This window comes from Meles meles, chromosome 4 (assembly GCF_922984935.1).
Source record: "Meles meles chromosome 4, mMelMel3.1 paternal haplotype, whole genome shotgun sequence".
Lineage (NCBI taxonomy): Eukaryota > Metazoa > Chordata > Mammalia > Carnivora > Mustelidae > Meles > Meles meles.
In genome coordinates, this window is record NC_060069.1 from 69,804,109 (window position 1) to 69,822,989 (window position 18,881).

An 18,881-nucleotide genomic window follows, 5' to 3' on the forward strand; every position below is an offset into this window, starting at 1 on the left:
TGTTTCTTTTTTTTTTTTTTTAATTTCTTTTCAGCGTAACAGTATTCATTGTTTTTGCACCACACCCAGTGCTCCATGCAATATGCGCCCTCCCTAATACCCACCACCTTGTTCCCCCAACCTCCCACCCCCCCACCCCTTCAAGACCCTCAGGTTGTTTTTCAGAGTCCATAGTCTCTCATGGTTCACCTCCCCTTCCAATTTCCCTCAACTCCCTTCTCTCCATCTCCCCATGTCCTCCATGTTATTTGTTATGCTCCACAAATAAGTGAAACCATATGATAATTGACTCTCTCTGCTTGACTTATTTCACTCAGCATAGTCTCTTTCAGTCCCATCCATGTTGCTACAAAAGTTGGGTATTCATCCTTTCTGATAGAGGCATAATACTCCATAGTGTATACTCCGTGGTATTTCTTGCTTGACAAAGGGTAATGGCAAAAAGATGAGATTCTAAATTTTTAAATGTTTTTATTTTAAAAACAATGTATACTTAGAAAAATTTAAGACAGCACAAAGTGGGTAAAATAAGAGGTGAAACTTATAAGAGGTGAAATAAGAGGTGAAACCATGAATTCTACTCCCATGAAGTAATCAAAATATGACGTGTATGTGTCTGTGTGTGTGCACACACATGCATGTGTGTATTTTAAATAAAGAGTGGGACTTTGTGAAGAGTTTTAGCCAACTGCAAAATTAGTAGACACATAGTCCACACAAGACTGCTCTCACTTTTGACACCAACTATAAGTTTGTGGGGATCCCAAAGGCAACTTCAGATTTGAAACTTTTCTGGGACTCAGAACTCCCTGAAAGCTATTATACTTATGGTTACAGTTTATTTCAGGGAAAGGATACAAATGAAAATCGCCTGATAAAGGAAGTACATAGGGCAGAGTTCAGGGAAGTACCAGACATAGAGCTCCCATTGTCCTCCCCCCTAGAGTGTTAGGACACTTGTGTAACAATATACATGTGTGTAACAATATACATGGAATATTGCCAACAAAGGAAATTCACCCATGCCCCTGTGCTCAAAGTTTTTATTGGGCCTCTATTACGTAGGTATGATTGATAGGCTCATCGCCCACTCTTTGAACTCAGTCTCCAGGTTGTCTGACCCAGCATGATCCTACATGACATTGCTGGGTTGTGTGGTGTGGCTGGCTCCTGCAACATATTGTTAGACCATCTGGTGAACCAACGCTCGGGAAAACAAAGACACTCCTTTCTGACCTGTCATTCCAAAGGCTTAGTGTTTACCCCCAAGGAGCCAAGGTTAAAGGTCAGAATAGGGGATGGGATGTTGTTTCAACATTGTTATGCTCTGTTTGCACATTACACATAAAAGAATATCCTTTTTTTTCCAGAAAGGAAATCTGTTTCCTTACTTCTCCGCTGAACCCCGTTTGTTTGGTTTTTTCTTTAAAGGTATAGATCTTTCGGCAAATCTTTTCTTTTCCTGATGTTGATGGAGCATGCAGGGAAATGGTTCTCTGATACAGTAAAACTAACAGCCAGAGCATGTAGAAACTTGGCCCCAACTCTTCTTCTCAGACTTAAGTCAACAATAGAGTCTGGTAATGGCGGTCCTTAAAACACATCTTCTCATCTAAAGGAACAGTGTCCACTCAGTTCTAGCTCAGTTCTAGTTCTCACATGGTGAGAATAAGAGAATAGTTTCCTAGGAAAGGTAGATAATCTGAAATCACTCCATTCATTTCATTTGTGTGAAAGTCACATAGAATAAAATTAACAATTTTAAGGTGAAAAATTCAGTAGCATTTAGTACACTCACTATGTTATTCAATCAGCACCTCTATCTAGTTCCAAACCATTTCCATCATTCCAGAATAAAATTACACAGCTCTTCCCACTCCTCCTTCCTTCCAGCAACTAAAAGTCACCAATCTACTTTCTATTTGTATGGATTTACCTATTCTGGGCAGTTCATGTGAATGAAATGACACAATATGTGATCTTTTATGCCTGGCTTCTGAAATCTCTCCATTTTAAATGTGGTCAAAATGCTAAAAGAACGAGTGAACAACAATACTGGGTTAGATTAACATATTAGGGTAGGTATGGCCAACCAGTCACTAATTAATAGCTGATATTATTAATATTCTGATATGAAAAGACAGAAGAGGCTATAGATGGAATTTAACTAAAAGATGGGGCCTGGAAAGATGTTTTCTAGGAAGACAAGCAATTGAACTAGATCACTATATTCATAAACCCAGTCAAGGACACAGAACCCTGTAGAGAGAACCTGTTAGAATCATGGTTTCAATAAGAAAGCTAAGCCCAGTGTCTAGAAAGTCCTAGAGAGTAAAGAATAGAGAACTCCAAAAGTGGCAATCAGGTAGACTGCAGACTTACAAAACATGGAAGATTAAAAAAAAAGAAGAGAAAAGAAAGTTACGGAGTAAAGTAGAATAATGATAGAGATGATGCCCATTGGAACTCAGTGGAAAGACAGCTTTGCTTTGATGCTTAACATTTTACTCTCAGGTTCTCCATGAGAAAATGAGTATAATTACCCATTGTGCTGGATTGGAGTTAGGATGATAGATATTCTTTATATAATATCTGGCACAAAATAAAAATTATTAAGTATGAATTATTATAATAATGAGACCGGTATCAACAGAGTTATTTTTTGTCTTTGTTTTCATTTTCAGAAGTTTAAGTCAATACTCCTAGGAAAGACATTTGCTCTCTGGCCTGTCTTTCTGTTCCTTGCTGGTGCAGGTAGAACACCACAATCTGGTAGAGCAGAGCCTCAAATGGTTTAGTAGACCCTAGATAGAAGGCGAGAGGTGTGTTTCACAAGAGTATCCGAAGCAGCTTTACCACTAGTTTAGAGGAATGGTCGCGGACTTTTAAATTGAATCTAAATAATTTTACTCATTGGAAAGGATGACAGATGGATAGTGTGACCCCCTGTAATCCTTTTTAGTTGTGGAAATGGCAGTTAGTGGAGGGATTAAGCCTGTCGGTGTCACACTGCCAACTGGACAGATCTCAAACTGAGAAGGACAATCTCTGTGTCAGACTAAGTAGGTCAAATTTTTGTGCCTCTTCCATAAAGTCCTCTGCCAAGCAGAGGGTGAAAATTCAGGAGCGCCTGTTGATTTGACAGAATTTAGATTAAACTTTTTCAAATATTTTTGGTAATTGTCTGAGCATTTAAGACCAATAGGGAATTATACCAATACCTCCATAATCCAAACAATGTTTTGGTCTATTTAAAATGAATTTTGCATCATAAAGAAAGATTTAAAGATATGACCCCAAGTCCTAGCTGTTTTATAATCTTAAATAATCTCCATGTTTTTGAGATGCAATGTGTTCTGTATAATGTGAAATAAGGAGTGGGAGCGTCTTTAGCTCCTTAAAATTCTACTTTCTGATTAGCTCTATGTACATTAATGATAAAATTCTAACTTCATTTCCAGAAGTTAAATGTATTTCTATTTAAACAATTGACTTGAATTAGTTAAGAAGAATAAAGTCTGATTTTTAGAACTCAGTCTACCCAAGAAAAGAAAATAAACTCTGACACTGTCATTTCTCTCTTAATAAATGAGATGCGTGGGTTTGCCATGTTAAATCTGTTTCTTGGGGTTTTCAGTGATCATTGACTTGGGTGGAAGTAGGTGTAATGTTGACAAGAAGGATGTGGATCTACAGAACAGATTTGGACCCAGTAGTTTTAGGAAGCAGGAAACTTAAGATGAGCCAGTTTTTGTTAGATCCTGAGACTCAAGAAATTAATAAAGCTATTGATTCAACAGGGGTAGAAACAAAATTGTGGGGAGTGAGGTCCTAGTTACTGATTGATTAAGCTATGATGTAGCAGGAGAGCAGGAGGCAGAAATTATTTAAACTAGTATTTCCAAATACAGTAGTTACTACTAGTGTTAAACAGATGAATTTAGGTTACGTATATATGATATATTAATATTTTAATGATATTTTCTATGTTAATTTATACTGACTTTCTATTTATATTGACAACATATGATTTGTTTACGTTTATTTGGTCAAATGAAAAAACTTTTAATTTTAAAAAGTGGAAAAGTTTGTGATATAATGAACACTGGGTATTATATAAGACTGATGAGGGATACCTGGGTGGCTCAGTCAGTTAAGCACCTGCCTTTGGCTCAGGTTATGACCCCAGGATCCCAGGACTGAGTCCCACATTGGGTTCCTAGCTCAGCAGGGAGTCTGCTTTTCCCTCCGCCTGCCTCTCTCTCTCCCTTTCTCTTTCTCTGACAAATAAATAAAATCTTTAAAGAAAATAAAAACTACTTAAAAACTAAAAAGACTGATGAATCACAGTCCTGTACCACTGAAACCAATAATACATTATATGTTAATTAATTGAATTTAAATTAAAAATGTTTTTAAAAAATGGTGAAGTTTCATGAAACATGCCAAAAATTACGAAGCTTGTATGAATGACTGGTTTGTGAAACATTCATTCATTTCAGTTAAAAAGGCAGATAGCTTTTTAAATTGAAATACATCTAATCCTAGGAGGCACTGGGCATGTGAATTGACATCCTGAGACCTGTCAGAAATTGGATTTGGTGGTGGGTGTGTGTCTGGATTTTAATTTTTACCTTTGTATATTTAAATTTTTAAGTCCTGTAAAATAGTCTAACAGATAATAAACAGAAAAAGATATCATTTCTCCAATATCCAAAATGAAGATGAATAATACAAAGAATCAGAAAACATCAGTCCAACTACGACAACTTTAAATGTGAGCTAGAAAAAGATGTGATAAAAGTCAGCAACCCATGTGAAATACAGACATTTTGGTATTTGCTTGACACATTTACACCTTATAAATTGAGAACTACACCTACAGTAATACAAAATCAATCCCAATTAAAAGCTATGTTTAGGGGCACCTGGGAGGCTCAGTCGGTTAAGCATCTGCCTTTGGTTCAGGTCATGATCCCAGAGTCTGGGGCTCCCTGCTGGGTGGGGAGTCTCCTTCTCCTTCTGCGTCTCACCCTGCTTGTGCTCCCTTTCTCAAATCCCTATTCAAAGATAAAAATCTTTAGAATTTAAAAATAAAATAAAAGCTATGTTTAATTTAATTTAATTATATTAATCTTCTGTCAAAAATAAATTCACACAATGGCTTAAGACACAAACAACACAATAGAATCTTTTAAATGTGACTGAGCACATTGGCATAAAGAAAAGACATCGTGGATATCATGGTGTATAGTCTGCAGGCTGTGTGGTCATGCTAGGAGTAGACCGCAAAGTTGCTGATAAGCTTTCTAACAGCCAAAATAAACACAAATGCTTCACAACGGGGGTGGCAAACTATGGCCCGTGGGCCAAATCCCATCTGCCACCTAGTTTTGTAAACAGTTTCACTGGAACACAGCCATGCTCATTTGCTTCTATATTGTCTATAGCTGTTTGTGGGTTACAACAGAAGGATTGAGTAGTTACAACAGAGACTGTATGACCGGAAGGGAAAAGTTTGCCAAATCCAGAGTTACAATGTTACAGCATCTAAAAGATTTTTAAAAATTCACTGGCTCGGTGAGTTTTTTAAAAAAATACAACTGCTTTTAGTTATTAAAAGGCATTGATATTGATTAAAATGTTTATCTTTATCAAAATGGATATGATATTTTTGCATCAAATTTGTGTTTATATTGCCATAGTAATAGATTAGCTGAGTTAAGTTGCATTTCCAACTTTGGTTTGCCAAAGCTCATCTCTTGCATGAGTTAAATACGATATACTCCCACTTTCCTAACTTATGAATCTAAAAAGGAACTGCCTGCAAGGCCCCTATCTAAAATAAATCCATTACCTAACAGTCATCTTTTACACAGGGATTTGTAAACATAGTCTTCTACGATTTAGGGTGCATCACGGTAATCATTAATTTCAAAGGAAAAGCAATCTCTCGATAAAGAATATTTCCTCCTGCTCTGTCTTAAGTCCAGATCAACAATAACTATCATGTAATGGATTCAGGGCAATGCATTGCAAAAAAAGGACATGGATGTCAATAAAGCTTCTTTAAAAGTCTTTCCAACAGCTTGGACTTCAGAGAAGGTAGAAAATGCAGGCGGAGGGAGGCAATCTGAGCTGTGACCATGCAAAAGATGTCCATTCTCAAGCCTAAATTTGAAGCTGACTTTACTACCTGGCTGAACCTGCTTGGTCCAAGAGTAGACTTGATATGGATTAGATGATCAGATTCTATCTCCAGAGAACTGGGAAGGCCCTGGGATGTTGGTGTTCAGATGTATCAAGAGTAGCACCCAGAAAAAGGAGATTCAAGCTCCACTACTGAGCGTAAACACCAGAACTGCCTTGATTCCTGGCTCACGAAAGCCTCGTGGTCCACATCCTCCTTAGTTCCTGTGAATTCCCCATCCTTTCCTAATTTCTATCACCTGTATCCAAAGGAAATTTATAACTTGTCCAGATGGTATCTTTTCAAATACTTAAGGATAGTTATCATATCCCTCTAAACTTCCTTTCCACATGAAACGTACCTATTAATTCTTTCTTTAAAATCATTTTGCTAGGGAAGAAAAATCCCAACCATCTAAACAAACAAATTTTTTAAAATAGAATTTAATCCCAATCCCTGACCCCAGTCTCCTTAAAACCTTGTGTCAAGAACTGAACACAGTGCTTCAGGCATGGTATGATCAGCACAGAGTAAGACAGTACTATCACCTCCCCTATTATAAATATGATGTTTCTACTAATGCAGCCACAGGCCATATTTGGGGGTTTTTTTGATAGACACATCATACTAATGACCTTACATTTAATAAATCAGTTACATTTTTATCATTAAACCGATATGACAGCTGAGTTATCCTGTCACTTTTTAAATTTAGGTATATAAACTTATATTTACTACTACCATATCTGATTGTATTAATTTACTCATTTTTCCAGTTTGCGAAGATACCTTTAGATAAGTAATAATTAGTTATATAATTCCTGTGTGCTAGAAAACATGGTAAGCATTTTATGTCTGTTATGTTACTTCATTTTCACAAATATTCAATGAGAAATATGTTTCTCTGTCCCCAGCTTCCTCCATCCACTTGCCCCTCACTCTTGTAAGGGAAAGCCTAAATCTTTTTTTTTTTTTAATTTTTTTTTCCATTTTATTTATTTTTTCAGCGTAACAGTATTCATTCTTTTTGCACAACACCCAGTGCCTAAATCTTTTGATTGAAGTTAATCTTCTTAGTGGAGGTGAATAGCAATCCTACCAGGATAGAAATGTACAAATAGCAGTGCATAAATTAAAAAAAAAAAACTAAAAATATTGCATGAAAAATGTGTGTGTCTATGCTACGTGTAAACGGATAACAACAAGAGCATGGAGGAAGGGCATAACTAAAATGATGAGATACCAAAAGAGCAATCCGTTAAAGAAATAATTGATAATCTGGACTTCATTAAATTGTAAAACTTCTGCTCTGTGAAAGATAATATGAAGAAAAGTGGAAGACAAGCCCCAGACTGGTAGAAAATATTTACGAAAGACACATCTGATAAAGAATTATTATCCAAAATATACAAAGAACTCTTAAAACTCAATAATAAGAAAACAAACAACCTGGTTTTAAAAATGGGCCAAAGTCCATAACAGACAACCTCACCAAAGATATACACATGGCAAGTAGGCATATGGAAAAACCATTGACATCATGTGTCATCAGGGAAATGCAAATTAAAACAACAATGAGATACCACTACTTGCCTATTAGAAGGGCCAAAATTTGGACCCTGACAACAGCAAATGCTGATGAGAATGTAGAGAAACAGGAACTCTCATTCATCACTGGTGGGAATGAAAAATGGTACAGCCACTTCAGAAGACAGTGTAGCAATTTCTTACAAAACTACAAACATATTCTTACCATAGAAACTAGCAATTGTGCTCTTTGATATTCATCCAAAGGAGTTGAAAATTTATATCCACACAAAAACCTGCACATTGATGTTGCTAGCAGCTTTATTCATAATTGCCAAAATATCGAAGCAAGCAAGATGTTCTTCAGCAGGTGAATGGATAAATAGTGATATACACAGACAATGGAAAATTATTCAGCCCTAAAAAAATACTACTAATAATAAACTATAAGCCATGCAAAGACCTGGAGGAAATTTAAAGGCACATTGTTAAGTGAAAGAAGCCCATCTGAAAAGGCTACATACTATATGATTCCAAATATATGACATTCTGAAAAAGGCAGAATTATGGAAATAATAAAAAGAAAAGCAGTTACCGGGGCACCTGGATGGCTCAGTGGGTTAAAGCCTCTGCCTTCAGCTCGGGTCATGATCCCAGAGTCCTGGGATCGAGCCTCACATCGGGCTTTCTGCTCAGCAGGGAGCCTGCTTCCTCCTCTCTCTCTGCCTGCCTCTCTGTCTACTTGTGATCTCTATCTGTCAAATAAATAAATAAAATCTTAAAAAAAAAAAAAAGAAAGAAAAGTGGTTACCAGGGGTGGGGGTTGGAGGGAAGGATGAATAGGTGGAATACAGAGGAATTTTGGAGCAGTGAAAATACTCTGTATGACATTATAACGAGGGAAATATATCATTTCACATTTGCCTAAACTCCACAACACCAAAAGCGAACACCAATGTAAACTATAGTCTTTGGGTGATAATGATGTATAACGTGGGGTCATCAATTGTAACAAACGTACCACTCTGGTGGGGGTTGTTGATAATGGGGGAAGCAGTGCATGTGTGGGGACAAGGGTACATGGGCAATCTCTGCACCTTCTTCTCAGTTTTGCTGTGACTCTAAAACTGCTCCAAAAAATAAAGTCTTTTTGACTAAAGACAAACAAACAAACCAACAAAGGAAATGAGCTTGAGAGAGGTTAGGTAACTTGACAGAAGTTACAGAGCCAACAGATGGTGAAGCTGATCTTTAAAATCCAATCTTCATTTAACTACTACGCTCTGGTGCCTCCAAAGTGTAAACAACCAGTTGCTTCCCAAATGTTGATTTTCTTGATCATCACGTTTTCTAAGCAGACTTTCTATATTTTCATTTACATCATCTTAGAAGGAGAGAGCCCAGTGGCAAGCTCTGAGAAATGCTTTTAAAGGCTGATGTCATGGAAGAAGTTGCTGTGTTGATGTCAAAGAGGTTAGCAGTTCTCCTCTAGGATTCTGATAGTTTCCTGTCTCACATTTAGGTATTTCATTCTGAATTTACTTTCTTGTATGGTGTTAGAAGGTGGTCCAGTTTCATTCTTCTGCATGTTGCTGTCCAGTTTCCCCAATAACATTTGTTGAAGAGACTGTCTTTTTTCCATCGGATATTCTTTCTTGCTTTGTTGAAGATTAATTGCCCATATTGTTGGTGGTCTATTTCTGGGTTTTCTCTTCTGTTCCATTGATCTACATGTCTGTCTTTGTGTGAGTACTGTACTGTCTGGAAAACAGTATGGATATGCCTTACAAAGTTAAAAATAGAAATACCATACAATCCAGCAATCGCACTATGAGGTATTTACCCAAAGGATATAAAAATACTGATTAGAAGGGATATACACACCCCAGTGCTTATGCAGCATTATCAACAAGCCAAAGTATGGAAAGAGCCCAAATGTCCATCAACTAATGAATGTGTAAAGAAGCTATAGGATACATACATATAGAGTGAAATATTACTCAGCCATAAAAAAGAATGAAATCTTGCCATTTGCAATGACGTGGATGGAGCTACAGAGTTTTATGCTAAGCAAAATAACGCAGAGAAAGACAAATACCATATGATTTCACTTACATGTGGAATTTAAGAAGCAAAACAAGTGAACATTGGAGAGAGAGAGAGTAAGAGAGGCAAATCGAGAAACTCTTAATTCTTAATTACAGAGAACAAAGTGCTGGTTACCAGGAGAGAAGTGGGGGGGGGGGGGGGAATAGGTGATGGGGATTACGGAGGGCACTTGTGATGAGAACTGGGTGTTGTATGTGTGTGATGAATCACTGAATTCTACATCTTAAACAAGTGTTGCACTGTACATTAACTAATTGGAATTTATATAAAAACTTGAAAAAAAAAGTTGATATCTTTATTTTAATCAGCACCCATGAGTACATTAAATTTACTTTATTGAAATATTATCCCTCTCCATTTCTCAAACTTTTCCACCAGAATGAAACAAGTCTTTTCCAAATTCTTGCTTAAGTCCACTTATATTGTGCCTACAATTTTCCCCTGAGAGCACAGTCAAATTACTCTGTCAAAAAAGTATATAACCTTTCCAGAAAACAATTCAGAGGTACCTACTAAGGCTCACAAAAATGCTCTTACTTAGCCATCTCATAAAGTTTTCCTTCAGGAATATATGCCAAGGAAATAATTCAACTTTTTGTACATAAGTCTTTTTCTGGATTTTAGATTATTTATAAATTTTTTTCTATTTTTGAGTTCTGTATTATTTAGAAAGGTAAAAATGCAAGCATAGTAAAAATAGAATTACAAGTCATGTTACAGCATGTAATGAACTATGACACAGACTTTTAAATATTGATTTTGAAAAATACACATGGACATGGGCAAATGCTCATGATAATACAAGTGAAAAATAACGATGCAAGGGGTGCCTAGGTGGCTCAGTGGGTTAAGCCTCTGCCTTTGACTCAGGTCATGATCTCAGGGTCCTGGGATCGAACTCACATCGGGCTCTCTGCTCAGCGGGGAGCCTGCTTCCCCTTCTCTCTCTCTTTCTGCCTCTCTACTTGGGATCTCTGTCAAATAAATAAATAAAATCTTTACCAAAAAGATGCAAGTACATAAAGTATGATCTAATTTCTAAAGTATATTTAACACGTATAAATGATGTGTGTTACACAGATATGTTAAATAACTCAACTTGTCTGTGCTTTGTTAGTCTGTAGATCTAAAGAATATATATTTTCATATACATTTTTTACTGGGTTATCCAACCTCCTGCAAAGCTGTGCCCAAGTATTTCAAAATACATATCTATATATTTCTGAATTCAAGTAACTTAAGTATATTTCTGAAATACGCAGTTGACCCTTGAGCAACACAGGTTTGAACTGTTCAGGTCCACTGAGCATGTGGATATTTTCCAATAAATACTTAACAGAACTATAAATATATTTTCTCTTCCTTATGATTTTCTTTTTTAAAACAATATTTTATTTTTTCAGTGTTCCAAGATTTGTTGTTTATGCACCACACCCAGTGCTCTATGCAATACGTGCCCTCCTTAATACCCACCACCAGGCTCACCCAACCCCTCACCCCCCTCCCCTCCAAAACCCTCAGTTTGTTCCTCAGAGTCCACAGTCTCTCATGGTTCATCTCCCCCTCTGATTTCCCCCAACTCCCTTCTCCTCTCCTTCTCCCAATGTCCTCCATGTTATTCCTTATGCCCCACAAGTAAGTGAAACCATTTGATAAGTGACTCTCTCTGCTTGACTTATTTCACTCAGCATAATCTCCTCCAGTCCCATCCATGTTGATACAAAAATTGAGTATTCATCCTTTCTGATGGAGGCATAATATTCCATTGTATATATGGACAATATCTTCTTTATCCATTCATCTGTTGAAGAACATTTTGGCTCTTTCCACAGTTTGGCGACTGAGGACATTGCTGCTATGAACATTGGGGTACAAATGGCTCTTCTTTTCACTACATCTGTATCGTTGGGGTAAATACCCAGTAGTGCAATTGCAGGGTCACAGGGTAGCTCTATTTGTAATTTCTAAAGGAATCTCCACACTGTTTTTCAAAGCAGCTGCACCAACTTGCATTCCCACCAACAGTGTAAGAAGGTTCCCCTTTCTCCACATCCTCTCCAACACTTGTTTCCTGTCTTGTTGATTTTGGCTGTTCTGACTGGTGTAAGGTGGTATCTCAATGTGGTTTTGATTTGAAATTCCCTGATGGCCAATGATGATGAACATTTTATCATGTGTCTGTTAGCCATTTGTATGTCTTTTTTGGAGAGGTGTCTGTTCATGTATTCTGTCCATTTTTTGACATGATTAATCTGTTTTTTGAGTGTTGAGTTTGAGGAGTTCTTTATAGATCTTGGATATCAGCTCTTTGTCTATAGTGTATTTTGCAAATATCTTCTCCCTTTCCCTGGGTCGCCTCTTTGTTTTGTTGACTGTTTCCTTTGCTGTGCTGAAGCTTTTGATCTTGTTAAGTCCCAAAGTTCATTTTCACTTTTGTTTCCTCTTTCATATATATCGATGTTGAAGAGGTTACTGCCTATGTTCTTCTCTAGGATTTTGATAGATTCTTGCCTCACATTGGGGTCTTTTATCCATTTCAAGTTTATCTTTGTACATGGTGTAAGAGAATGGTCAAGCTTCATTCTTTTATACATAGTTGTCCAATTTTCCTCAGCACCATTTATTGACGAGACTTTCTTTTTTCCACTGTATATTTTTTTCCTGCTTTGTCGGAGATTATTTGACCATAGAGCTGCAGGTCCATATCTGGGCTCCCTACTCTTTTCCACTTGTCTACGTGTCTGTTTTTTGTGCCAGTACCATGCTGTCTTGGTGATCACAGCTTTGTAGTAAAGCTTGAAATCAGGCAATGTGATGCCCCCAGTTTTGTTTTCCTTTTTCAACATTTCCTTAGCAATTCGGGGTCTCTTCTGATTCCATACAAATTTTAGGATTATTTGCTCCAGCTCTTTGAAAAATACCAGTGGAATTTTGATCGGAATGGCATCCAAAGTACAGATTGCTCTAGGCAGTATAGACATTTTAACAATGTTTATTCTTCTAATCCATGAGCTTGGAATGCTTTTCCATCTTTTTGTGTCTTCAATTTCTTTCATGAGTGTTCTGTAGTTCCTCAAGTACAGATCCTTTACCTCTTTGGTTAGGTTTATTCTCAGGTATCTTGTGGTTCTTGGTGCTATAGTAAATGGAATCGATTCTCCAATTTCCCTTTCTGTATTTTCATTGTTAGTGTATAAGAAAGCAACTGACTTCTGTGCATTTATTTTGTATCCTCCCGCATTACTGAATTGCTGGAGGAGTTCTAGTAGTTTGGGGGTGGACTCTTTTGGGTTTTTCATAGAAAGTATCATGTCATCTGCAAAGAGAGAGAGTTTGACTTCTTCTTTGTCAATTTGAATATCTTTTATTTCTTTTTGTTGTCTGATTGTTGCGCTAAGACTTCGAATACTATGTTGAACAAGAATGGTGAGAGTGGCATTCTTGTCATGTTCCTGATCTCAGAGGGAAGGCTGTCAGCTTTTCCCCATTGAGGATGATATTCGCTGTGGGTTTTTTATAGACAGATTTTATGAAGTTGAGGAATTTTCCCTCCATCCCTATACTTTGAAGCGTTTCAACTGGGAACAGATGCTGTATCTAGTCAAATGCTTTTTCTATATTAACTGAGAGGACCATGTGGTTCTTCTCTCTTCTCTTATTGATTTGTTCTATCACATTGATTGATTTGCAAATGTTGAACCACCCTTGCATCCCAGGGATAAATCCCACCTGGTCATGGTGGATAATCTTTTTAATGTACTGTTGGATGCTATTAGCTAGGATCTTGTTGAGAATCTTGGCATCCATATTCATCAGTGATCCTTGTGATTTTTCTTAATAACAGTTTCTTTTCTCTAGTTTACTTTATTATAAGAATACAGCTTATAATATAAGTAACATAAAAATATGTGCAAATTGACTGTTTATGTCATCAGTAAGGCTTCTGGTTAACAATGGGCTATCAGTAGTTAAGTTTCAAGGGAGTCAAAAGTTATACATGGATTTTCAACTATGCAGTCAATACCTGCATTGTCCAAGGGTTATTTGTATATTCAAGTCCTTATATATGTTCAGGAAATTCAAGTATTTCTGAAATATATGTGTGTGTGTGTGTGTGTGTATATATATATATATATATATATATATATATATATATATATATATAATCATCTGGCCCCCTAGAAAACTTTCCATGAGTATTTCTGAAAGCATTATCGAAATACACAGGAATTTGCTACTTTCACCACCACTCTACACTCACAATGTTTTCTTTAGGGCTGCCCTACTAAGCATTGCACTCTTTTGCCAGAAACTGCCACCCTTGCCTTTTATCAGACACTATTCTCAAGTGACTATATAATGCTCAAAGAAAAGAAAGTTTACAAGCTTCCAGCAGCTCCAATGGATAATAAGTTCTACTTTTTCCTAAATATTCTAGACACTTGTTTTCATGTATTATTTTCATGATAATTTGTTGATTTTCCAGAACCTATAGTTCAACCTACTGAAAGCTGTAGTAAATCACTAAGCCCCAAAAATGTTTTGAACCGTCAGACATTTGTTAAAGGGCATGCCAGCAAGATTATGACCTATATTTTCTCAAGATGTATCCTTACTACCTGTGTGGACACTGAGCATCTTACATATTTTATGGCATCATTCAAGGAGCAATTTTTTTTTGGTAGTTTTTTTTTTGGGGGGGGCAGTTAAATTGAACAATAAAGTTTATTGAGCTGTAGTACAAAGCTCCCAAAGAGGGAGGGGACCCAAGAGGGTTGCATTCAAGGAACAATGTTGAGTTTATATCACCAAGATATTTATTCACATGCCTGCAAGATATTGCTAATATAATTATATCATCTATCTAAACTTATTCTTCCCATTAATTCACAACCCTAGTCATTTTCTCTGTGAACCACTGGAAGGCAGCAAGATTCATTAAAATTTCCTAGAGCATCTCTTAAATTTTGGCCAAGCCCCATAGGAATGATGAATACCATCTTGACTATTTCTGTCTTAGCCATAAAGACATGAAATATTATTCTTCTGTTGTATAGGTTGTACACTGCTTGACAAAAGACAGCATGACATCTAAGGAAGTGCCATTTACATCCTAGTCACTACAGATTTGTATAAAATGTTTCATTATAAATAAATAATTACAAAACTGAAATTATTATACATAGTTTAGAGAAGTAGAATATCTCATGTAAGGGAGTGACTTTGTCTAATTTATGAAAAGATATCATGTGAACTTCTAGCAGCCCTAGGACTAATCATAGTCACTTATAAATTTGATTTTGAAATGCCCTAGGTAATATCTAGGTAGCCAAGAGAGGCTGGGTTGACACAGAATGAGGCCACTAACTGAGAGAGAGACAGAGAAAGGAAGAAAAGGATAAATTATCCTTCAGAATTGGAAATATGAGACTGGAACTCAGAAAAACAATAAGGGTTGAAATACTAGAGATTTGAATTCATAAGAGACCAACGAAATAGATGATGTGCAGGTGACACAAGCATACACTCAGAGATAAGGAAATCAATAATCTAGCCCAGAAGAGGCAGCAAAGGGAAAAGGGTAGTCAGAAACAGAATAGAAAATGGTCAGGATATTAAGAGGACAGAAGGCGTACTATCATGGAAACAAAAAGAAACTCTTAAGAGGAATAAACAATCCATACTGTCAAGAGTAAAGACAGGTCAAGGAGAATGAAAATTGAAAGGACTAGATTCTATGGAGGGATTGGTGTGGAAATTAAATTGCGATGAGTTGCAGAGGGAATGGAAAAGTGAATATCTAATAGTAATAAATATAGACTGGATTCTTAAGAAATCTGGTTTTGAATCAAGAGACATTATTGTTTCGAATGCAATTTTACATAGAAAAAAATATGCTACATTAGAGGTCAGCCTACAGCACTTATTTAGTCCATAATGAAATGCTGAAAGTGCAGATTTAGAATTAATGCTAGAGAAGAGAAATGCTGTTACAACTCTTGTAATAAAACAACCAAAAAAAATGTACATTAATAATCAATTGCTTTTTATGTGTCTCAAATGCTTGTAGCTAGGGAAGAGAGGCCTTACTTAAGGATTTTGTGTTGGCAGATAGTTTTTATATAAGGGCTCTGGTATGAATTTCCAGCAACTTCTAAGACCTTAAGTTTTTTTCATTGTGCTTAACTTCACTTCTCAACAAATGACGGTGCTTTACTTTGATTTATCTCTGTCACTGGCATTAGTCCATAGTTTCCAGCTTTATTTGTAGTTTTTAGGTATTATGAGTATGAAAGGGGAAGAAAAAAAGGTGTGGGAGTAAAAAAATATATAATGAAGACAGTTCAAATTTAGTGTGGAGAAAAGAAGTTTCTATGATTCAAAGGCATTTATTTTTTTAAGTACCTTTATAGCCAAGGTGATAAAATCTTGAAACAGTCTGTGTTCTAATTTTTACTTAAAACGAAAAGGGCAAAAAAAGCAAAATGGTGAAACAGAAAGTTGCAAGGGGTCAACAGTGAAGGAAGAATGAGAAGAAAAAGGTCAGCATTCAACTGACCAAGAAATTAAATTCATTTACCAGAATAGATGAGTCTCAAAAGCTCTTCCATGCTACTGCAATAAAATATTGCAACTGCCCAGTGGGTAAAGTGAAAGGTGATGAAGCCTAGTCACCCACATTGTCATGGAAAGAAAAGTCAACTGTAAAGGGGAACTTCTTTTTGGATCTTAATGGTTTCCCAGCCACAGGAAAACCAGACTCATTTAAAGACAAAATTGAGTGTAGAAGTATTTGGAAGACCATAAATATGAGGCATTACAAAGAAAAGAAGGGAAAAAAAACAAACAAACAAAAACTGACCAAAGCAAATTGCTTAATGCCTGCAAATACTATACAGCTGTAAGGGTTTCAACCTCAAAGAATTTAATGGGCCTGAAAAATGTTAACATCAGTGAATGCTACAAAGGATATAATAGGAAATATTAAGGTAACCATTAAAAAAAGTCTCCCTTACTTCCCCTACCTCTCTCACACCGTGATCCCCCAAGAACCTTCCAGGCTCAGATTCCTTCACAGATGAATTCTACCTAATATTTAAGGAATAGGTAAAACTAGTTCTACACAAACTCTCAGAATATAAGACAGAAGGAAATATTTCTCAACTCATTTTATAAGGCCAGAATTATCCTAATCTTAAAACCAAACAAACAGATGATAAGAAAACTACACACCAATATTCTTCATGAAAATAGATGTAAAAATCTTTAACAAAATATTAGCAAATAAAATTCAGCAATATATATAAAGACAATATAATTTGACAGCTGATGTCTCTTCCAGGAATGTACAATATTAAGAAACTAAAAAAAAAAAAAAAAAAACATGATCATCTTAATAAATACAGAAAAAGGATTTTATAAAATGCAAACCTATTTCTGATTTACAATTCTCACCAAAGAATCGAAGGAAATTTCTTAATGTAACATAATGCTCAATGGTGAAAAACTGAATATTTTGCCCCTAGGATTTCAACAAGGCAAACATATGTACTTCTATCACACTTCTAAACTATCTATCTATCTATCTATCTAAACTAACTATCACACTTCTAAAAGAAAACATAAGAGAAAATCTGCAGCATTGGTTTAGGCAAAGATTTCCTACTTAAGATTTGAAAAACACAAACTATAAAAGATTTTTAAAAATCAATAATTTCAACTTCATCAAAATTTTTAAAACCTTTGCTTCTTAAGACATTGAAGAGGTGCCTGGGTGGCTCAGTCAGGCATCTGACTTGGTTTCAGCTCAAGTCATGATCTCAGGGTTGTGAGACTGAGCCCCACATCAGGCTTCATGCTCAGTTGCAGAGTCTGCCTGAGACTGCCTGAGAGTCTCTTCTTTTCCCTCTCCATGTCTCCCTCCTCACACCACTGTCTCTCTCTCTCTCTCTCTTTCGTTCAAATAAATAAGTAAATAAGATCTTTCAAAAATTAAAATAAAAAAAGACATTGGCAAGCTTCTTGTCCAGACAAAATGTCATAGACTTATTTCTCACTACTCCTCAACTATAAACCATACACATTATAACTATAAACACTGAAATAATACAAGAGGCAACCAAAGGAGAACCTAGAAGATAGTAAGGGAAACCAGTTTGGGATCCCAGGACTAGAGAATGATGCAAGGGAAGGGCATCTTACCTCTCTTCCTAACCAATAGAAGAAGGCAATCAAGATCTGGTGTTTCCCAACACCCAACCTAGCAAGAGAAGACAGCCCAGGTGAGCCTTTCTCAAACCAAGACTGAAATGAAGTCTAGATGAGCCTGGTACTACTGATGAGGAGGATAGATTCCAGAGCCCTGTTCATAATAATTGGTCAGTGAAGCACCCTTCTTCCCCTCCAGGCCCAAAACTTCTCTTCTACAACTAGGTAAGTCAGAGTAGCAAAGAGCCTCAGCAAGAAGAACTTGCCACAACAAACTGTCCAAGCCTGAAAGCCTCTTTGTCTTGCCGACCTGAGATGCCCTTTTCCTACCAGGAGACATCAGCTTGGGGAAACACTGTCACCCCCTCAGCACCAGTAGAGACCAGTGCGAGTCCCAGATAAACCAGAAAGAACAAAATAACACCATGAAGTGCCTGAAAATTGAACTGTCATTGGAACCACAGCCCACAAAAGTAGCCTGTGATCTGGATTCTAAACCCAAAGCTTGCTGGGAGAAAAATCTCAAAGAAAATTTTAAAAATACAGAGAATTGAATGAAAATGTAGCATATCAAATATGTAGAATGCAGCTAAAGCAGTGATGAGAAGGAAATTTGTTCCACTAAATGTTTACATTAGAAATAGGAAAAGGATTCAAATCTAAGTTCGTAACTAAACAAACTAGAAAAATGAAAGCAAAATAGACCCAAAGCCAAAAGGATGGGAATGTTAAAGCATGACTAGAAATCAATAGAATTGGCCATAGGAAATGGGTAGAGAAAAATCAATGAAATAAAACAGAGTTCTTTAAAAAATTCAATAAAATTGATAAACTTCTAGCAAGACTG